This window comes from Xyrauchen texanus, chromosome 29, assembly GCF_025860055.1.
Source record: "Xyrauchen texanus isolate HMW12.3.18 chromosome 29, RBS_HiC_50CHRs, whole genome shotgun sequence".
Taxonomy (NCBI): domain Eukaryota; kingdom Metazoa; phylum Chordata; class Actinopteri; order Cypriniformes; family Catostomidae; genus Xyrauchen; species Xyrauchen texanus.
Window position 1 is genome coordinate 5,485,708 of NC_068304.1, and position 24,616 is coordinate 5,510,323.

At 39.5% G+C, this 24,616-nt stretch overlaps 1 protein-coding gene across 1 annotated transcript in view; it reads left to right on the forward strand.

Moving 5' to 3' along the window:
* LOC127623405 (spondin-1-like) overlaps window positions 1-24,616 on the forward strand; it is a 254,471-nt gene that overhangs the window by 113,556 nt on the left and 116,299 nt on the right. The gene's annotated exons all lie outside the window — the stretch shown is intronic.

The window sequence follows — 24,616 nt, forward strand, 5'->3', positions numbered from 1 at the left end:
CATTTTAAAGCCTAGACACGGCTATGTCCCCAAGGTGATCGGTACTCCTTTCAGAGCACAAATCATTTCCCTATCGGGCTGCCAGCATCCGATAGCGAACGCGACGCCAATCTCCTTTGCCCAGTCAGAGCACTGAGATTGTATACTGCGCGCTCCGCCTCTTTCAGACGCTCTGAGCAGCTTTTCGTTTCGTTCGGAGGGTGCACCAAAGGTTTCGCCGCCTCGAAACAGACACTGTCTAGATGGATAGTGGACGCTATTGCTGCCGCGTACGCGTCAAAAGCCCTACCATGCCCGTTACGCATTAGGGCTCACTCCACTAGGGCATGACCTCCTCGTGGGCATGGTCCAGCGGGATTTCCATTCACGACATATGTGTGGCAGCGGGCTGGGCTTCCCCCTCCACCTTTGTCAGATTTTACAATCTGGAAGTGCCTGCCCTGCAGGCAAAACTACTAGCGGTTTAATACGCTACAGCTCCCCTGGTGAGCTGCACTGACGGGACACATTCCACACAGACCGTCACCGCCGCTCTGTCTTTCACTTCCCACTATGTGCTTATGTATTATACACACACTGGCCCGCACTCTTGCCGGCCAAATATTATTCCCCCACTCACAAGGGCTCCCCCGGGTCCCCCCAACCCGGGGCTTATGCAGTGGATGCTTGGCGCGCACGGCGTTGACAATGGGTTCCCGTAGCATAAGCTAGCTTACGCAATATGAGAGAACCTCTCGTAAGAGAACGAATCGGTTACCTAACGTAACCTCGGTTCAGCTCTAGATGAGGGAACGAGTATTGCGTAGCCGCCGTGCTTTCGCGCCACGCGGCGATTTCCGCTTCATTCAATGAAAACCAGGGTTCCAGCCTCACGAACTTACGCTTATATGCACTCTAGCCACGCCCATTCTGGCGGGCTTTGATACAGTGACGGCGCGGCTCGTCATTGGACGCAAGTTCACTCAAGTTCGTCTATAGGCTGCAGCAGTTGCCGCAGAGCAACCAATGAGCTCGCTAGCTAGCCCGCTCAAGGTATGCAGCTGCTGCACTGCATTGACAATGGATACAAAATTAAGGATAATTTTTGGCTTCAATATCTCAGAAAAGATGAATCTTTCCCGTAACGTAAGCTAGCTTACGCAATACTCGTTCCCTCATCTAGAGAGAACCGAGGTTCCGTTAGGTAACCGATTCGTTTTGCACTGTGCCACATCTACAGTAACATGACACATTTTGACGCCACATGTTTGAATGTACTAATGCAAAATAAACTCAGCAAAAAAATAAATAAATCCCTTTTTCAGGACACTGTATTTTAAAGATAATTTTGTAAAAATCCAAATAACTTTACAGATCTTTATTGTAAAGGGTTGAAACAATGTTTTCCATGCTGGTTCAATGAACCATAAACAATTAATGAACATGCACAAGTGGAACGGTGGTTAAGACACTAACAGCTTACAGACAGTAGGCAATTAAGGTCACAGTTATAAAAACTTGGAACACTATAGTGACCTTTCTACTGACTCTGAATTACACAAAAAAAAAGATGCCAGTGTCCCTGCTAATCTGTGTGAACGTGCATTAGGCATGCTGCATGGAGGCATGAGGACTGCAGATGTGGCCAGGACAATAAATTGCAATCTCCTTACGGTGAGACGTTTAAGACAGAGCTACAGGGAGACTGAAATAACAGCTGATCGTCCTCGCAATGGCAGACCACATGTAACAACACCTGCACAGGATCGGTACATCCGAATAGCACACCTGCGGTACTGGTACAGGGTGGCAACAACAACTGCACGAGTTACACCTCGAAAGCACAATCCCTCCATCAGTGCTCAGACTGTCGCAATAGGCTGAAAGATGCTGGACTGAGGGCTTGTAGGCCTGTTCACCAGCAACAACATTGTCTATGGGCACAAACCCACCTTCGCTGGACCAGACAGGACTGGCAAAAAGTGCTCTTCACTGACAGATCGCGGTTTTGTCTCACCAGGGGTGATGGTCGGACTCGTTTATCATCGAAGGAATGAGTGTTACACCGAGGCCTATTCTCTGGAGCGGAATCGATTTGGAAGTGGAGCGTGGTCTGGGGCAGTGTGTCACAGCATCATCGGACTGAGCTTGTTTTCCTTGCAGGCAATCTCAACACTGTGCATTACAGGGAAGACATCCTCCTCCCTAATGTGATACCCATCCTGTAGGCTGAACCTGGCATGAACCTCCAGCATGACAATGCCACCAGCCATACTGCTCATTCTGTGCATAATTTCCTGCAATACAGGAATGTCAGTGTTCTGCCATGGCCAGCGAGTTACCCGGATTTCAATCTGGGACATTTTGGATCAGAGGGTGAGGGCTAGGGCCATTCCCCTCAGAAATGTCCGGGAAGTACTTAATGCAGTACTTAATGCAGCTGTTGACCACACCAGATACTGACTGTTACATTTGATTTTGACCCCCTTTGTTCAGGGACACATTATTCCATTTCTGTTAGTCACATGTCTGTGAAACGTGTTCATTGTCTTATTTAATGTTAAATGTTATCTTTTTATATATATATATTATTTGTGTTCCACAAAAGAAGAAAAAATCATACAGGTATGCAATGACATGGGGGTGAGTAATTGACAGAATTTTCAATTTTGGATGAACGTCATGGTTACTTTTGTAAACTCCGTTCCCTGATGGAGGTAACAAGACGTTGTGTCGAATGTAGTGACACAAGAGGACACAACGTCTTGTTCCCTCCATCAGGGAACGGAGGTTACAACAGAAACCAAGACGTTCCCCTTCTGTCACTTACTCGACATTGTGTTGAATTTAGTGACACAATGGGTCTTTCTTGAGATCCTTGCATACCTCTAAACTTCATAAAAAGCCAATGAGATATTGGCAGACAGAATTTGCATGTCCTGTCCCCGGACATACGGGTATAAAGGGAAGCGGGTGTGAATCTGTCAGTCAGGATTTTGCACTGAGGAGCCGAGAATAAGGTACGGCCAATCACAGCGGTAGGTCTAGTGTTGTGGCAAAGGGAACACAACGTCTCGTTCCCTCCATCAGGGAATGGAGGTTACACGTTTTGTCGAATGTAGTGACACAAGGGGTCCCATTTCAAAGTGCCATGCTCTAGACCGTGTTACGTGAACTGCTGACACAGGTGCAAGCAGGCTGCTGTGTGCTAGAAGCAACTGTATTGGCCACAAGTAACCCTCCCCAATGCCCCCAGAAAAAGGTGTCATATACAGACCTTAGGTTCACAGCACCCATAAGGGGGGAACAGGCACTAAATGACCATAATGGTAGCAAGCTGAAGGTGATCTTTCCCGATCCTATTCTTTAAGGGGGAAAAGACCCTGCAGAGACCACATCCTGCCCAGGCTAGAGGGAGGTGATATGTGGCCAATACACCACATGGGTTGTCAAGCCACACGTGGGAGTGGTGCGGTGGAAGGTCCTTCCTGATGAGGGAGGAGCTCTACTAATACAGCGACCAGGGGAAGAGGGACTAACCCAGTACAGAGCAATTGCGGCTCGTAGTGAGTCTGGTCGCAAATTCCTCCACTGAAATTGTAGGCTAGAAGTAGGGAGGAAGAACATCCAGGAAGCGAGAGCTTAGTAGTTAACCTGGGAGAGAAAGCGTACTGGATCAACTTGGTGAAGGGCGCTAGGTGCAAGCGGAACACCTGGTCGGCTGTTCCGTATTACTGAGTTCTACTGGCTCGGACCTGACAAAACATGGGACGAGACCGACTCAACCCTGAGATTGTAGAACCTCGCAAACGTGTTGGGTGTTGCCCAGCCACACTTCTCGTCAAGTGTGCTCGAACCCTCAAGGGGGCACCGGGGGACGGAGTGGTCTTGGTAACAGCTCCACAGTGAACATCTGACTTTTTTGAGTGCCTTACCTTGGTGGGCCTTCAGGAGGGCCATGGCATGCAGGGCGGAGGCGGCCTGTCTTATGGTGCTGTAGGCTTTCGAAATCAGTGATGAAGTCATCCTACAGGCCTTGGAGGCACCTCCGGGAAGAAAGGTACCCATGGCTGGGAGCGGCACCCTACCACTCATGGTAGCCCGTGCAAGCATGTCGGCCATCTGCGCGTCGTCCTTAGTCTGGGTAGGCTGACCCGAAGGTGGCAACCAGTCAGTTCCTCTGCGTCAGACGCCTGAACGTTCTCCGATGCATCGACATCATCATCCAATTTCAGGGGCTCGAGGGAGAATGGAGGGTGGCCGTGAGGCGAGCTGCACTTACCTCAAGCACGGACGGAAGCAAGCGAGCGTGCCGGGGGTGGTTCGTGGGGATTTACCTGGCAAAACTGAGCCCGCTTGCATCCCCAAATCACATCAATCCCATGGGAAGAATGAGCGATGCGGTGGGCGGCTGAAGTTGCATTCATTTTAAGGAACGAAAGCCGCGACCGCAGTGAGTACATGAACCATCCACAAACGCTGCCTCAGTGTGATCGCTACCCAGGCACATGAGGCAGCATCTATGACCGTAAGTTTTGGAGAGATATCGACCGCATCCAGGAACTACACAGAGGCCTGCTGTGTATTTGCTCTTTGTGTAAACTCTTTTAGAGAAACAAACTCTTTTAGGAGGAAACACTCTTTTAGAGAGAATCGCTGTCGAAGCACCCAGGGACATAGACTGCACAGTGTGCAGAGAAGGAGAAAGCTGCTGGTGATGCACCGTAGATCCAACAGCATTGCTTAGCCAACAGAGGTGAGTGGAACAGTAGTGAGACTCAGCTTTCTGCTGCACAACAGAAAAAATCTGACTGACAGACGCACACCCGCTTCCCTTTATACCCGTATGTCTGGGGGGCGGGACATGCAACTTCAGTCTGCCAATTTCTCATTGGCCTTTTCTTAAGTTCAGAGGTGCACGAGTATGACATTAAATGTTGGACAAAACAGCGCAAGCACATAAACACAGTGCGCAAGTGAATTACAACAGTATGAGCACCATGACACAGTTCGTACGTAAAATGTAAACCTGCAGAACTTGCAAATATCAAATTCGAGCAAAAAAATATGATTGTGCACACAAATGAACAACTCACGAGCAGAAATAACAAAATGGCAAGAAATGACAAGTCCCACACGTGCGCACAGGTCTGTACACACGTGCAAGTTATTTTCTGTACACACACACAGCTGAAATCTTTAAGCGCACAAGTCGGTTTTGACACACAGGGGCGGGGCCCAATCCTTTCTGTTAACAAATGCTATTGGCTGCTGATCAAATCATGTATTGATTGGCTGCATCTATTCGAATCTCGTGATTGGCTGTTGTTTTTTTTTGTTGTTTTTTTTTTGTCAAGAAAAAACATACAAAACTCTCGTAGGGGAGAAATAAGAAATATACATCAGTAGGAACAAAGTCTGTGTAAATGAAAGAAAAGCGTCCCCTACACTATACTGAACAACAAAAAGCAAAAAACAAGGGGCTATTAGTTAAAAAAAAAGTCTCGAGAGCAAAAGTCTAGAGGAAAAAAATGTAATATTAAAGACATTTTTTAATAAAAGCATCCTTTAGACGTAGCATACAAGTGGATATTTATCAAAACAATTGTCTGGATATATCACTACACATCTTTCTTGCAATTTTACTAGACGTTTCTTTTTGAGTGAGGAAAAATACAATTTATAATCGTTCATAAACCATGAAAAAGAAGGCTTAGAATATCTCCACTTACTACAATGAATATTACAATACAATGAGAACAATTATATTAACCAAATCAGATAGGGATGAATCTACATGATCCATATAAAAGAGAATTTGTGATAAGTCAAATGTCAGGATGTCATCAATCTTAAATGACAGCCAATTATGCAAATCAGACCAGAAGCTTTTGGCCATAGGACATAAAAAGAACAAGTGTTCCAGAGACTCATCAGCTGCCTTACAAAATACACACAGATCTACTTCCAATTTAAACCTCTTTCTAAGAAAGTCAGCAACCGGATATATTTTATAAATTATTTTAAAGTGAGTCTCTTTGACTTTAGGGGAAATGGGCCATTTGATGAATTTGAAATGTGGTTTATCTATGGACAAGGCATTCATATTTGGTACTTGTACACACAATCCTCTATAATAATCCAAAAAGATTCTAGATTTAAAAAATCATTAATACATTTGTTATTACATTTACTGTAATGCAAATTACATTCATTAATTACTAGATTTGGTACGGTTGGTGAAAGTCTTATTCTCACATACATCAATGTGTTTTGGATTAACGGTAATAACGGTATTGATTTACACATTTTATTATATTCTCTATAAGTGCGATTAATATTATACTTGAGCAAAAAGACAATATGTTCCAAGAAGTTACTATTATCATCTAATATATCATTCACAAACACAATACCCTTCTCATACCAATCACTTTTAAACAATGATTTCATATTAATTATAATGACCCTGTTATTCCATAGGGTGGATCCATGGGGAGAAAAGTTCTGGGTAAATGTAATTTTACAGTATTGGAGAAGTTGTTTCTGGAAGTTTGATAATTTAATAGGAATCTTATATACATATACACATGTACACATACATACATACATACATACATATATACATACATATATACACATTCATACATATAGGCTACACATACATACATACATTATATATATATATATATATATATATATATATATATACATGCACAAAACATCTTATAGCTACAAGAACCATCCGATTCACAATCGTCCCGCTTTCTGTCTGTCCTCGTCCAACAACAGCCAATCACGAGAGACTCGACGAGATGCAGCCAATCAATACAGGATTTGATCAGCAGCCAATAGCATTTGTTAACAGAAAGCGATTGGGCCCCGCCCCTGAGTGTCAAAACTGACTTGTGTGTGTAAAGATTTCAGCTGTGCGTGTGTACAGAAAATAACTTGCGCTTGTGTTCAGATCTGCGCGCGTGTGTGTGGGACTTGTCATTACTCGCCGTTTTGTTATTTCTGCTCGCGAGTTGTAAATTTGTGTGCACAATCATATTTTTTGTGCTTTAATTTGGTATTTGCAAGTTCTGCAGGTTTACATTTACGTACGAACTGTGTCATGGTGCTCACACTGTTCACTTGGGCGCTGTTTTTATGCGCTTGCACTGTTTTGTCCAACATTTAACTTTATACACAAGGCTCTCAAGAAAAACCCCTTGTGTCACTACATTTGACACAACGTCGAGTGAGTGACAGAAGGGGAACTTTTACTATGTCAATAACACAATAAGGACGTCATGATATTCTGAAGTTTAGAGCTTCACCAAAAAATATATATAAAAAAGATAATAACCTGACATACTGTTGACCTGCATTTTGAAGAGCCACAAATTGCTCTTTGAGGCTGGCAGAAAGCATTCACTAACAAACCTGCTGTAAGTGTAGAGTCCTCTTGTGTATATTTCTTAACCAGAAGAAAATGCTTTGATGTTGTGTTTATAATTACAGCTGTTTGATAGTGCACAGTGACAAGCAGCCAAAGGCTCTTGAGCAGATACGCCCACCCAAACACACACACACACACACATACACACACCTGCGTACACACAGACATGCACACACACACACACTTTTAAAGAGGCATGCAGAGGATGCACGCATCTCCAATGATGTCAGATATGAAGAATGATGTGCTGAATTTGCATGTATTAAAGGACTTTTCATCATGGGCTTCACATGCACACAGAATCATAGAATTGCAGCTTCAGAAATAACACGCCACCCTAAAAAAACATGCTTACAAAAACCTTCAATTCAACTGGCACTCTTAAATAGTACCTTGGTGTATCATGTTGATGAATATAGTAATCATTCAATACTATGGTCTATCAGTATACCATGGTATTGCATGTGAAAAAGTATTTTAGAGATGCTTTGTCTCAAATTACAGCACAATCTTAAATTATCAAACTGCCATTTCTATGTAGCTTGTAGTGTAAATAGCTACTCTAAAGTAAAGCTACCCTTAGTTTCATGAATGTGGCTGTTATGTTTAGCCAGCTACACTGTTTCTTATCTGTACATCTGTTTGAGCAATACAAACTTGAAACATGAGTTGTTGCTCATTTTTAATCCATGTGTTTCTCTTCATTAATCAGTTTACTGTAATAATCCATACTTGGGCTGTTTTGTGTACACCGATCAGCCACAACATTAAAACCACCTGCCTAATGTTGTGTAGGTTCCCTTCATGCTGCAAAAACAGCACTAACCCCCATCTCAGAATAGCATTGTTCTCATCACAATTGTACAGAGTGGTTATCTGAGTTACTGTAGACTTTGTCAGTTTGAACCAGTCTGACCATTCTCTGTTGACCTCTCTCATCAACAAGGCATTTCCATCCACAGAACTGCCCCTCACTGGATATTTATTTTTATTTTTTATTTTTTTGGCACCATTCAGAGTAAATTGTAGAGATTGTTGTGTGTGAAAATCCCAGGAGATCAGCGGTTACAGAAATACTGAAACGCCACAGTCTAAATCACCGAGATCACATTTTTTCCAATTCTGATGGTTGATGTGAACATTAACTGAAGCTCCTGTCCTGTATCTGTGTGATTTTATGCACTGCACTGCTGCAACATGATTGGCTGATTAGATAATCACATGGCTGATTGTTGGCTGGTTTGAGTTTTTCTGTAATTGTTTTGTGTGAAAATCCCAGAACATCAGCGGTCTCTAGAATAGCATCTGAGAATGTTATTCTGAGATGCGGGTCGGTGCTGTTTTGGTGGTACGAGGGGGGCCTACACATTATTAGGCAGGTGGTTTTAATGTTGTGGCTGATCAGTGTACTGTATGTTAATGAGCCCTCCACTCCGAGTGACTGTATACAGTTAATGTGAATCTGAGGTACACGGTTGCCGTGTTTATTGTTGTTTTGAAGGGTCAGATTAGTCCAAGTAAATTCAAAGTTTGAGTTGATGCATTAACAAAGTAGACTCAATTTATTGACAGCCCATGTCTCAAAGAAATACATTAACATTTTGACCCGCCATTGTTTAAAATGCATTAGTAAAAATTTCCCCTTCAATCATGGAAAATAATTTTGGCTACATTCAGGCAGCAGCATAATATGGTTGTCAGTCCTGTTTTGGACTACAAAATACTGCCCTGTTACGTTCACACAATTTGGTTTTGAATTAATATATATATATTTTTTTAAAAGCATGAGAAGCCACTGTTGGTTAATTACTGTAAGATTTACTGTATCTTGCTTGGACTCATTTACCAAATAACATCATGTCAGTTGTGATGTAATTTTTCGGTGTTGTGGAAAGATGGAAGTCGCCATCTTTAATATGTACTTTAGTCACTGTGGTTATGGGCGCTATTGTTGGATTTTGTGAAAATAGAGAAGGAGGCATATTACTGAGAGTATTCAATGCTCACTTGAAAGCTGTAATATGAACAGGACATTTTGAAAGTCGCACCTGTTAGTCAGTCCCAAACACTGATTGTGTGAGCAAAAATGAGTGCAATCTCGAGTGCTATCACGACCATGCATATTCATGAAAGTGCTAATAGTCCTCTGTGCCATTCTTTGATTGTGAAATGTAAGATGCCCCCACTCCAATCATAATATGTCACATTTTTAAGACATAATCAGTTGTGTTCTGGATTTATTTTCAAGATTGTAAAGTGATACCACTGTAATGAAAGTTGGTTTGGTATAGGAAAAATGTTGTCATCATCACTAATCCTTGATCGCATAAATGAAGGTTTGAATTTGTATCCACTATATTTCTGTGCATCAGGATGCTGCAAGTTTTCATCACGATTGCCCTGGGTTTTTACAAAGCCCTGTCTTAAAAACATTACGTACCTGTCCAAACCTGGGAACTGTTGCTAATCCATTACAAAAAGTCAAATCAAATAACAAATGGACAACTACATGTAATTGTTGTGTGTGCCAAGTACTTTTGTGCTAATTAAAGAATGTAAATGTTAACTTAGCAACATACTAAAATCATACTCTACTGTAGTCTCTTGTGTGCTAAAGTTACGTGAAAGCAGGCTAACATCATTGGAGCTTGTCTAGAAAGTCTCAAATCTGACACGTATGAAATTTCATGTCTTTGCATTTCTTTGCTCAGTTTTAAGTTTTTGATGTAGCATGTAGCATCAGCATTACTAAAGCTTCCCTAGCTACAAGCTACTCATAACTTAAAGTAGTTAAACTACAGTCAATCTACTCTTTTAAAAAAATAATTTACTATAGTAAAAGCTACTAACAAAAAGTACTTAAATACATTGTAAATGTTTTATTTTATATATATAAGATAATGTTCTAAAATGTTTATTTCTGAATTCATTGCAGAAATCAGAACTAAACTTTGTTTCCTCAGTCAGGTGCCCCACGTCTGTGTAATCTGAGGTGGCCTCTGTAACACGTTTGGTATTATTATAGTTAGTGATGTCCCAATTCCGATACTGTTATCATATCAGGTCCGATACATGCTCATGTACTGGTACTCATACTCATAAAAATGCTCCGATACCAAAAACCGACACCATCCGAATGTCCCATTCGGCCACATAAACATTCAGCCCACAAATTAAAATCACATTATAGCCTAGTGAGATTATTTAACCACAAAAGCTGCGATTTAATGAGATAAATATATAGTTTGCATGTAACTGAAATATGAGCACTTGTGAATGTGTGGAGACAGAGTGGTGCTGACTCTATTTCAGAGCTCGTGGTCAAAACACTTCAAAATAAAAGCTCCATCAAAATTAAAGGTAAAGTTATAGGAAAAAGTATGAAAGAAATATATCACTACTGTTATGTAAGTTATGTAACATTCACTGCACTACTACTAAATCATTAGTAATTACATTATACTTAAGTAGGAGCTAACATCTGTGATACTCTGTTACATGCAGCAATTTATTTGATAAAATATAACTCCAATGTTGGAATGTAGGGGAAGGTACCAGACTCTGAATAGGCATATGAAATGAAGTATCAGTAATCGTACTCATTCTCAAAATAATGATATCGGAACATCCCTAATTATAGTAATTGTAATGGATTATTAAATTCCATAAGGGGCACCTCATGCAAAAGGGCTGGGGCTCGAGCCCCTTGAGCAGCTGTCACCAATTATCGGACCACGGTCCGGGACTGGACACCGGCTTGGTTTCATCTGGACCACGAGACATCATGACAATGGTTGCCCCATTTTACCGCTTCTACAGATTAAATGAGCAATGTGTCAACTACGGAGCTGTACCTAGCATGCTAATTCATATTTTTCTCCACTGTGGAACGCGCTCCATTCCCACGCACGTTGCATTTCCCTCCCTGCTATAGACGTAAGGTGCCACATGAACCCTAATAAACAGATTTGCAGGCACAGTTATTTTAACAACAGTAACAGAGACATGGTGAGCAGCAATATAGATGGTATTAGAATATTTCGCCTAAACACATTGCAAAAAAACAACAATGAAGCAAAGTGAAACTATCTTCATCTGTCTGAGATATGACTCCAATGGTTTAGTTAAAGCAGGTTTGTGACTGTATAAGGTAACGTGGCACCTGTAACTGGACTGTGTCATTCAGTTTAAAAACGAACTGTTCATCTTATCATATCCAATTGCCATCGAATGATGAACTCGTATCCATACTGACTACTGACACTGATTAAGTTCTTATTATCCGGACCTTTGCTCAAAGGAAATGGAGAGATCGGACCTCTTGGGACTTTAATTGGATACCCCTGCCCTAGAGCCACCCCCTCTGCATTTGCCTGCTCTAAAAACTACACTATTGTAAAAATAGCTGAACTACTGTCACACTACTGAAAAATGTAGCAATGTAAGCAGTGTTTTTTACTTTTATGTAACTACTCCAAAACACTGTGTAGCATAGTGGAAATCTTTTGGCCACCATTAATAACATAGATGGTTAATCCAGGAATTCTTTAAAATTTACTGAACCAATTTACTCAATCTGATCACTTCTTTTTCTGTTTCCCAGATGCAGAATAACGCCAGTAGGACAGCTTGACAGAGTTAGCTGCAGTAAGTCGACTCTGAAAGCCATTCAATTGTCAGTTCAAATGCAGGTGTTTGTAAAATGATAATTGCTAAGCCTTCAGTCAGCTTCACAGTGAAAAGGATGAAAGCTTAATGCTACATGGAATACTCAGACAGTCAATTAAGCACAAACAAAAGACTTCTTTTTATTTATGTATTGAAGACATGAAAAGCCTTCAAGACTTCTGTCACACGTAAAGGTTGCTTAATGAAGTCTGTCTACTTTAGTGTGTTGGCGGTTTTTGTAAGACCGCTGTGGTTATGTGCAGAGGAGTAATTTTGCACATTTTATTTGTGTTGACTCTGCCGAGGACGGAGGGCTATTAGAGGAAACATACTGTTAGGGAAAGGAAAGTAAAGCTGTGGCTCTCGTGACCCACTGCACTGTCATTGCTTTTGCCTGAGGAGATTATGAGGACAGTGGACGACATGTCAACGTGGAGTCAGAGCTTTGCTTAGCATGGCTCATTGTAACAGAAAATAATGATAAAGTTCATACGGTGCCACAAACAGGTATTTGTATCTTCTAATTTCTTTTACTGTAGCTGTTCAGTCTGTAAACCATAAATTACGCAGATACGAGCCATGGATTCCTTCGGAATTTCCATTGGTTCTTTAGAATATGGATTTTCAGATAGCATATAAGAAGGTTAACATTTGTTGTTTTGTTCAACAAAATAAAACACACATTCATACCTAAAATGTGAATTGAAATCTAAAAATGTTTATCAGATCGCATTACTGATTACGTTAATCTTTAATTACTGTTTAAAACCCTTACAGAAACATTTTTGCTCAAATAATTATAATAAAATCACAATAACGTATATTTTTTCTACTTGTTTACTGACATACATAAGACTATACTAATATATATATATATACAATATATACATATATATATATATATATATATATATATATATATATATATATATATAAATAATATTTTGGATATCAGCTTTTTGGAGCTTTAAAGTGCTGATCACCATCCACTTGCATTGTATGAACATATAGAAATGAGAATTTCTCCTAAAAGTCTTTACTTATTTTCTGCAGAAGACAGTCGTACACATCTGGAATGGAAGGATGGGGAGTAAATGACGAGTGAATTGTCATTTTTGGGTGAACTATCCCTTTAAAAATAGAGTTTTTGCTGTGTAATGCAACCTGGTCTCATAGAAATAATTTGTAAGGGGCTCATTGCAGATATCACAGCATTTTATTGGTGAAATAAACACTAGAAGCTAAAAAAATTATGACTTGTATTCTCTTCCACACACATTACAAGTAAACGGCAGATTATTAGTTCATAAACACTTTTCGCCCTCACTGAATGATATCTTGTGTAATCTAAACTCTTTTATAGCGCATGACTTGTAAGGTGATACATTTTAACATTTGCATTACATAACCAACTACATTTACATGTTTGTTCAAGTGCGATCGAATTGTGCAGTAGCTCAACTGATTGAGCGTTGCAATTGCAATGCAAAGGACTGATATTATGCGAGTCCTGAAGAGCATTTTAGTCAACATGTGAGCCGAAAGTGTCATAGAAGCACCATGAAATGATGTGGTTATTTTACTTGTGTTTTTCGAGTCACATTTACTTTTTTAAATGTTAGGTTTAGGGTAGGGGGGTTGGTTTTGTTGATTTAAAACTGAATAGAGCATTATCGAGCGAACATTTTACTCACTTTTAGCAACACACAGTGGACATTTCATATTGAAACCGCCAAAATTCTTTTAATGAACCATGTAATATCATTTTACAAAAATGTTGCCACAGTCACATCATTTTAATGATATCAGGCTGATGTTTTTACGATTTAGGTAAGCCTGTGATTTTGTGGCAAATCTGACCCAACAGCAAAAAAATTAATATAATGATGACAAATGGATAATGAATAAAAGGAATACATGATGTCTGTTTGTCCATATAGTGCAAGTGAAGGGGGTTAAAAACTTTCAAGCTCCAAGCTCAAGTGGTTTAATTCATGTCTTCTGAAGTGATACAATCAGTTTTGCAGTCTCCTTGGCGCGATAACACGATGATGAAGCTCGATTACACTTCCTCGCTCTTGATGCATTCACAAAGCCTGCAAGGAGACTACAGTTTTCAAGATATATAGTGGAAATGAGATCCATTGGTCTATTTCTTTAAAGGTGCAATATGTAACAATTGTCATATAGTATTCACCTTTTTTTTTTTGCCAATGTGTGAACGTCTTGTAACGCAATTTAAAAAACGAGCCCTTCCCGGACTTCCTAGGTTTCCTATTAAACCTGTAGACTGATTTTCATTCGAAGGGAGCGGGTCGCTTTTGCCGGGAAAATCCAAAGCATGTGATGTTTATGCGCGCTCCCAAGAGCCTTGCCTCAGACAGATACAGCTTCTCTTCCGCTATTCAACAGCGACAACAAACTGCAACACAAGGTAACGTTATCTTAGAGATGGAATCCAGCAAACGTACGGCTCCTACACAAACTCTGAGTAAGCCACAAAAATAAAATGTATCTACTGAATCCCGTCTGGCTAAGTGGAAACGTGACCGTGATCGAGCGAAAACTAGAGTGAACATCGGCAGGGCATTTGATTCCTAGAGGGACATTCATTCGGTTTTGGGGATCAAAACAGACCCTGAATTGCCGTTCTTCTTATTGGACAGGTAAACTTATAGCTTATAGAAACTTATAGAAATATAGTTCTATGAGGATTGATCTGTGTCATTTTAGCTACACTACGATAACACATGAATTGAATGCTAGACAATGTTCAAGATAATGCAAAAAGCTCCATTCATTAGTGTAACTTAACTTGGTTATACAGAAAATATATACAATCTATTATTATAAACAATAGCGCATCGATATATCAAAATATAGTCAGACCTATATCCACACTTTGTTTTAGCCCTGTTCCAGCACTGGAGAGTCAAATATAATATACAGTCTCAAAGTTTCTAATACAACTATCATAACTGTGTCATTTTAATTATGCTACCTCATCTGTTAACATGATGCCGGTCAATCACGTTCAGTCTATTTGTACGTTATGTCATTGTTTTGGTCGATGCTCATGTCCCTATGAAGTGTGTGCATGAGCACGAGCAACAGGTATCTGGCTGCAGTTCACTTAACAGCCACAAGTGTCATTAACAACAAGGGTTTCTGAATCTTACATTCTGCACCTTTAAAAAAAAACAATAAGAATCTGCCATTGAAAAATCTATTTTGGTTGACCACTGTTCTGAATGTTGAGGCTTAGAAGTTACCACTTCAAAATAATTTATTACAAAATATACAATTAATTTTAATATTTATAGCATAACATTAGAATAATTGGCACCGTCTTCTAAGGATTGAGCATGCATCTAAGAGTTTTATGTTAAAATGTCCTTCACAATATCCAAAGTACTCGTAAGCTGGTCCTATTTAATGTAGATTTTCACCAAATAAATATTGAAATCTTGAAGAGCAAAGAACCAATTGTGAATGGAAATGTAGAGAAAGTGATAGATAGCTCAAATTAGGTCAACCTGACCAGATATCTCAACTGAGAGCCAATATCCTCTCTTTCTCCTGCTCTTTCTATTGTCACTTGTCCTGATAAATGACCATATCAGGGCCTTACAAGCACACATGCTGTCCACAAAGTTGTTCTGGCCCCAGTCGATGACCACAGTCGGCTAATCAATCCAGAGAGAATGGAGCCATCTTCTGTAACTTACCTCCTTAAAGTGGGGAGGCATTCGATTTGACCATCACCAGAGTGGCTTACCTGAGACCAAAATGGATCCTGTCACCAAAGATCTATGAGCTGTTTTATTCTTACTGTACCAGAAGTGCTACTCTAATTGAGAGGATGTGCATTAGAAATGTCAATGGAGACTTAATGTATTCCTGACACTAACAGAAGTTTTGAGCAGGTAACCAGGTTAACTATGTTCCATTGAAGATTGTTTGTATTTAAAGGAATGGTTCTAACCCTGACCCAAACATGAAATGTTTGTCGTCATTTACTCCTCTACGTGTCATTCCAAACCCATATGACTTACTTTCTTCTGCGGAACTCAAAATATGTTTTAATGAATATCACGGTCTGTCTTTTGAATACATTGGCTTTTGATCGCAACAGTTGATAGTGGGGTACTAATGTAATCCCAGTCAGTTGTGTATACATCAATGTAAACATACAACATGTTTTTATATCAAAATATTGAATAATATTTTAGAACAAATCAATAATAGCAAGCACCACTAAGTAAAGTTTAATAAAGCAATAACCCACGAGATGCTGCGTATTAAATTACATACTAGTTTGATCAGAATTCCTCGTACCTTTTCACCATAAATGCAGATCATCATTTGGTTTGCATGACTCCAACAAGAACTGAATACAAAGAATTAGAAAATCGAAATATTATGAGTATTGCCTCATTTTGCTTTGCTCTCAAAAGCACATACGCCATTATATCTTCTCTCCTGCACCTCTATGACACCAGTGTTGCCAACTATTTCTCATTTGAAGTCGCCAAAGGCTCACTGAAATGTCTCTAAATGTAGCTAAATCACGTCATGACGTCATTTATTATGTAAGACGTCAAATTTATATATGCAAATGAATTGCCGTAGAGATACAGCAATTTCTTAAGGTTTATTGTTGAAGACCATCTTTTTTTACATTTTTGTATTTTTATTTTATTGAACCAATCATTGAACTCTTAGCATTTGAACTACAAATCATTTAATTATTATTAATTGAACTTATCAATCATTCAACAAGTTGTGGTGGGAAGTGGGAGAAATGGGGTTTTGTTGTTGTTGTTGTTGTTGTTGTTGTTGTTTTGCAATAACATTATTTTAATGAACAGTCATGAACAAACTGGCCAAAATTAAACTCTGCATAGCAAACAGGGGAAGACAATGGTGGATTTCTATTTATTCATTTTTTTTTTATTATTAATATTGTTTTATTTATTTTGTTTTGTAATTAAATAGCATTATTGAACAATGACAAACTGGCCAAAATTATCCTAGCAATAGCAACAGGGGTAGGCAGCTGTGTAGTGTTGGGAAGGGTTTTTTTCCCCCCATTATTTATTTATTGTATTTAAAATTTTCATCTGTTCATATCACTTTTATCTATACTTTATTATATACCACGGTCTCATATCCAGTCTCTCTCTCTCTCTCTCTCTCTCTCTCTCTCTCTCTCTCTCTCTCTATCTTGACCCTGCTTGATCATTTCTAAATGCTCTTCTGTTACTGTATGCTGACTTTTCTCCTCTAAATGAGACGGTCGCAACAAATACCAACAACGTGAAAGATTGTCGGTCATTCAATTTACAGAACATCCGTTTGCACTTAAGTCCAACTGCTAATGGCATACAGGTCAATCATATTACTTGAAACATGGGGGCACTAGAACACCGAGATACATTCATGAGATGATAGAGCTAATGTTTTAGTTTTTTTATTCACCAGATGTTGAAGTATGTCTCTAAAGCGGACTACAAAAGTCGCTAAAATTGCCGTTAGTCGCTAGATGTGTCTTTTACTAGCTAAGGGGGTCAATAAGTCACTAAATATGGCGACAAAGTTGCTAAATTGGCAACAGTGGATGACACATCCACAGCCCCCTCCAGCTGTAACTGTGGGATTTGGTAAGTCAGTACTGCTGACATCGGCCAAACGCGGAAAGCAGGGGCTGAGCTAGGTGGTGGCCAGGGGTGGGCGTGGCCACCATGGACCATAATTCACAATTGCTGTTTGGTCATTTTTTTTGTCTGGGGAACAATTTAGTTAGTCTTTCTTCACCAACTAACTTCACCAACCCCCCTCCCAAAATGACACTAACAACACCCCCCGTCCGACGACATGAACAATCACCCCCGAAGATGTGCCACCACAGACTGATTGCTGGACCCTGCCCGGCCACCCCTGTGAAAAATTCTTGGCTCCGCCCCTGGTGGAGAGGAAAATTTATTTGTGACATTCGAGTAGCATTTTTAAAACTGGAGTAGCTGGTGCAGAATGAGCACTTGATTACTTGTGCACATCCCTAATTTGACCATGGATAAGGGGTCTTCTTAGGCACCATGAAGCGTGATAGTTCACAAGCAAATACAGTATGCGATCACAGGAGTCATTTGACAACGGCTTTGAACAAGGCTCATTCAATAAGAATTTACAGTCTGAACTATCCATTTTATAATGTATGATTGACAAATTGTATTATTAAGATTAAGATAAAATGTTTCTGCAGCAGAAATCAATGGGAGCTCAGTGCAGTTTCCTCAAGGCAGGCCTCAATAATTAAGCATACTTAACCAGTCATGCACCCCTTCTGGCCTTGCCTGTGGTGGTCTGGGGAGATGGGTGCCATTGCAGTGTACCTACAGGCCAAATTCCATTGTTATACCATTACGAGCTCTTGTACATGTGCAGTTAGCCAGGTGCAGAGTGGTAATTGCAATTAAGGGGTGTTTGACTGCAAAACTGATCTAATAAATTAGATGTTGTACTGTTATATAGCACATAAAGACAGTTATATCATCCGCTATGTCTTATCCTGCAAAGCGACTGACTTGTCAAACACAGACTTGGGTATTATTTGTGTCTCAGCAGCTCGGAGACGGTCATGCAATCTGCCAGAAAAAGCTTGTTAGACCTCTTAGGCTTGCCATGTATTGACAGTTATTAGGAAGCCGAGTAATTGTTTTGGATTTGAAATGCTGTTGGAGATGACAAAGCAAATGAGGCATTGGCCAGGATTTCTGATTAGCAGAATGAACAGGAAACATCTTCTCTTATATGAGCTGCTCTGTTATCTCGGCAGCTGCATTTTACTATATTAATATTTTGGATTTTCTTTTGGATTATACTCTTTTCTTCCCAAACAAGGAATTTGGTTTGATACGTTTTGATGTGATATCACTAGTGTGCTATTGGAGAATGTTGTCACATAAGGTTTTTTTGTATGTTATTATAGTATTCTATTTCCAGTGCCTGCAGTTAATAGTGAAGGAAAATCAATAGTTTGTTGTGAACTGTATTTATACATCATTTACATTTATGCATTTGGCAGACGCTTTTATCCAGTTAAGTGCCTTACTCAATGATACAATGATGGTGGCTGTGGGGATTGAACCAGCGACCTTCTGATTACCAGTTATGTGCTTTAGTCCACTACACCACCACCACCACTCCATTTAAAACTACTTTTAACATTATTCATTATTTTAATTTCTTAGACATGTAACAGGTTGTTGAATACACATCCTCAAATCAATGATAACTCATATATGGCAAATTTTTAAGGCATTATAGAAGTACAAATAAATCTCAACAGACCAGCGATATACATATTAAATGGATGGTTCACCCAAAAATAAAAAATCCTCTCATTTACTCTCCATCATGATATGACTTTCTTTCTTCACCAGAACACATTTGAAGAAAATTAGAAAAATATCTCAGCTCAGTAGGACTTTTGAAGCTCCAAAAAGAGCAGACAGTCAGCATAAATGTCATCGAAACGACTCCAGCGGTTAAATTAATGCTTCCGGTTGCCAATGGTATGCGCATGTGACTTATTCGCTTTTGCACGTGAGACAATTGAGAACTGAGGCACGTGAGTCACAGCTGGAAGAGCAGCGCTGTTTACAAATGAGGAGGAACGCTGTGCAGTAGCTTGGGTTGTTTTGGTTTAGATCTGTTTCTTTACTCAGAATGTTGCATTTGTGTGCTTATCTTGGATGTGTCAATAGAGAGGACAATGTGAGATTAAGTCCGTAACATGCCAGCCTAAATACGTCAGACAAGAGCCCACATGATCTCCAACCTCTCGTGAAGCTTACCGGAAGTGTTCGATTATAGTAAAAAGTACATCAATATTGATATTTTTATCTCCAAATGGAGAAATTTTGGTACAGTAGTGAACCTTCCCAGAAGTGGCCGACCTTTCAAAATTCCTCCAAGAGCACTGCGACGATTCAACCAGGAAGCCAAGGACAACATCCAAGGAACTGCAGTCCTCTCTCACATCTATAAAGGTCACTGTTCATGAATCCATAAAGGATGCTTTGCTGCTTCAGGGCTACTTGCAATAATTGAGGGAAACATGAATTCTTCTTTCTACCAGCAAATCCTAAAGAAAACGTCTGGTCATCAGTCCGTGCTTTGAAGCTCGACTGGATAATGCAGCAATACAATGATCAAAAAGAATAGGAGTAAGTCCACCTCTGAATGACATTCAAAATAAATGCAGAGATAAATGCAATTCAGCTTTGCGTGGTTTTATTCGCATATCCAATTTCTGATCAATCACATTGAATATAGTATATGAGGATGAAAGCAGCAGGAGTTGCCCAAAAGGGTTTCGAATAAAAATGCAATCCTTAAAGATGCTATCTAATGTTTACGTAATTATCTGTCACTGCGGATGGATGCACTATTTGAAGTTATTTCGAGATAGAGAAGGGGATTGTGGTTGGTTACCTGTTCTTGCATACTTTATTTGAGCTGCTGCTGTGGGCAAAGCATTGAGGCAAACCTGTACTTAAGGCCCTATATGTAGTGGTCCCAACTGAACTGTATGAAAAGTATTGAAACAGGACCATTTACCTTCATTAACTATGCTAATTTCATTAGACTATCATTAGCTGCAGTGCATGAGTCCATAAACAATAAATATACGGTATGTAAACAGTAGTTTAAACTAGTTTGTGGGCGGCTGTGGCTCAGTTGGTAGAGCGGGTCGGACACTAATCACAGGGTTGGTCGTTCGAATCCCGGCCCACACGACTCCACATGCCGAAGTGTCCTTGGGCAAGACACTGAACCCCAAGTTGCTCCCAATGACAGGCTAGTGCCATGCATGGCAGCTCTGTCGCCATTGGTGTATGAATTTGGAAATTAATTATTAGTCATCAATAAACATATTTATTACCCCTTAACAAAGGGAACTTTAATGTAAGGGCTTTGTTACCTTTAGGGCCATTACATTTAGTGTCTTTATTACATTTGGGACCAAGGACCATTTTTTACATCTGTACCCCCTACAGCCCTTCTGCTAGTGAATGCCAGTGGGATGGACACTTTGTCCACGGTCTGTTTTGTTACCTTGGTACCATCAAATGCGTTATAACAAGGATGTCTCGCAGCATCAGATTGTGCTTGCTTTTACCAGAACCTTGAACTTTTCCATTTGCTAAAAGCTCCTGTGTGTTTGAAAAAACACCTTTTAAAGGAGAGATCTCTTAATGGGGTCATGGACATCACCCAGAGATGAAAATTGTGTCATCATTTACTGACTCTTAAGAAAGCATTGACCAGGGGCTTTCAAGCTCCACATACAACACAAAACCACGAAAAAGCTCCATAACAGTGATCAGTATGCCCTTAAAATGCTTTTGGCATATAGAAGGGCTTCTTTGTGTACTCACATACAGTGGCGGTCAGTATTTCTCAAAAGTGGGGAAGCATGGACTATTGTTTTTGGAGTCTGCAATGTTGCTCCCAATACCTGCACAGATTAAAACAATGACATGTCTTAACATAAATAGAAAACTAGATCAAAATATCCAATTCTAAAAGTTGAGATTAATTTTACGTTAGAATGCATATAACTGGACTTGGATCTCTGAGCCTCTAAACACAAACTACTCTCGACAGCAGTGCTTTTACATTTCATGTGCTGTCAATCACATTTTGATTATTGGCTGTTTGGTGCGAAAGCCCGCCCATTGGAGAACTCGCCAAATCATCATACAGGAAAGGCTTCCATGTGGGACAAAATGTATTGAAAGCCTGATGTTTAATAGTCAATCAGATGCAGATCCAATGCAAATAGCGCTAGAAATAGACCGATATATCAGTTTTACATATTAATCTGGAAACCTTTTTCAATAGTTGACGATAGTTTGACAATATTCATCCATGTTATATCCTCATTTCAATGCATATTTTGTGATTTTGATGAGATAATCTAGTGCAAAGAAACTAAAGTGGTGGAAAAGGCCTATAACCTATTCATTGGACAAATGTTTTTATAGGTTATAGGTCTTTTCCTATCAATAACTACCACCTTAGTTATTGATATCTGAAGTCTAAGTGGTCATCACTGTTCACATGAAGTTCAGTCAATGATGACAGAATTAAACATTTTAGGTGAACTTTTCCAATAAGGAATTTAGATTATTATTAGCTCTGTTGTGGTTTGATTTACATTCTGCACATGTCTGATCCTCCGCATGTTCTGTCAGAAGGAATAACCATCTGTTCATCTGTCTGTCAAACTAAGCTAATTCTGCTGTCCTCCATGTTAATGTTTTCGCTCACAAGACATCATGTCCTGAGAGGCTGCCGTGAGCTCTGTCCAGCTGTTGCACTCGTCCCGCAAGATTCAGGACGGTCTGCTTGTGCTATTATGAAGCCAGTGAGGAGTTCCCAGCCATGATGTTCATGGAAATACCAACCCGTCTTGCAACCGCAGAAAAATGCTCAGAGCATCTGTATTATTTTTATGACCTTTGCCTGCTCTCTCCTTCTGGCTGCTGTGGGTTACTTTTGCTTATGAGAGAACCCAGCAGGAGAGATCTGCTGACAGTTAAACCAAATCTTCAGGAGTCTCTTAAATGATGCAGACAAGCGAGAGGAGCATAAGACAGCTGCTTTATTGTCACGTTCACTGTCTCTACATTCTTCCAGCTGTCTCTCTGTTACACTACACATCAGTCAACTCACCATTAACAATCAAGTATTGGAAGTCTTTGCTACGTTTATCGCAAAAACAGACAAATATGAAAGATCCTTGAAAACTTTATGCATGATGATTTTATTAATTCACCCAAAGATGACATTTCTGTAAATATTGATCCACTCTTGTGTCATTCCAAACCTGTTTGACTTTCTTCTGTTGAACTCAAAAGGAGAAATTATGCAAAATATTTTGGTCGCTCTATTCCAAGAAATTGCAGTAGATGGGGACTGAGGATTTCAATCTTAAAAAATGGATGCAAAAGTATTATAAATGTTGACCTGTTGATTATACTTTAATGTTCCCTTTTTTAAGGGATTATAAAAGTGTTTCATTTACAAATGCATTATAAATGATTATTATATGTGGTTATAACAACATGCATGAAAGGGTGACTTTAATGCAATACCTGCCAAACTTTTGCCATTTTACCTGAAATGTTATAAATGCTTAATAACACTTATTCAACATTAGTAACCTATGAAAATGTACCTTAATGTAAACTGGACAAATGTGAATTATTATTTAAGTATTTAGTTATTTTAGGCAACATTGTAAACAGAAGTACGTAAAGTTCAGTATGTTTTAATGGTCATCTGGCTTTATTATAAGAAATATGTTTTGAAAGAAAATGAAGATCTGGACTTTAGGTAACTAGGACTAGGTAAATTGGCACAGTACTTGGAGTAGCACCATTCTTTTGACATCAACGTGACAAGAAAAGTGACAACACAAAGTGATATATATACCCCCCCACCCCTCTTTTATCTGACTATAATAGTCTATTTTTATAGCATTGTTAAATCCTTCATTATTTAATGTTATTATATGAATAAATGCATTTGTTGGGCATTTATAACAAGTTAAAATTCTTACTATTTGGCAGTTATTGGATGAATAATGTCTAGATGTGTTTTCATGTCTTTTATTTTGAAATTCTAGTTCCTGTTTCATGTCATGTGGTTCCCTTGTCATGTGATATCATGTTTCCCTCCATGTTCATGTGCCTTGTTTTCACTGGTTTATTGTCTTATCAGTTCTAGTTTGTCATTGTCTCTGGTCAAGTATTGAATGTGATTGTAGATGTTAATGTAACCTTGTTTGCTAATTCAAGTTTAAGTAAAGTTTATGTTCATGTTAATTGTTCATGTTTATGTTTAGTTTAGTTCATTATTTCACGTGTGTAAATAAACTGCACTTGGGTTCTTCATCTTCTCGTCACCGTCTTTGTCATTGCCAGTGCCAGCACAATGTTACAGCATGTTGCTATGCATATACATTATTTATAATCGGGTTAAATTGGACCGGATGCACTTTCGATAGATAATCAAAAATAATTTAAAAAAACCATATCACACATTTAGTTTCAATTTATCATGAGTTCATACAAAAAAAAAAAAACTGATAATGGTCAAGGCAACTGTTAGGAATATTTTGGATCTAGTCGCGATCTCCAATTCCCCGGTCCCGTCTTTCTATGTTCGTGCCGAGTGAGGTGCAGTCGTGAGTCTGTGTCTCTGTGGACTTCGTGAAGGAAGTAGAAAGAATGACAACACAGTTGGTATGTATTCAATCTACTCAATGTTTATTAGAGCAAGCATGTCATTTATATTTTTCATGAGACAATAAACAGCCAATTGGAAAGCGGTAACAAGGCCTAGGATCAAGGGGGAGAAAATGGGTGTACAGGAAAGAGGCCATATACAGATGTTCCAGCCGTGATGCCTTACGGTTGACCTTGTTGGACGGGTGTGACCTTAATCAGA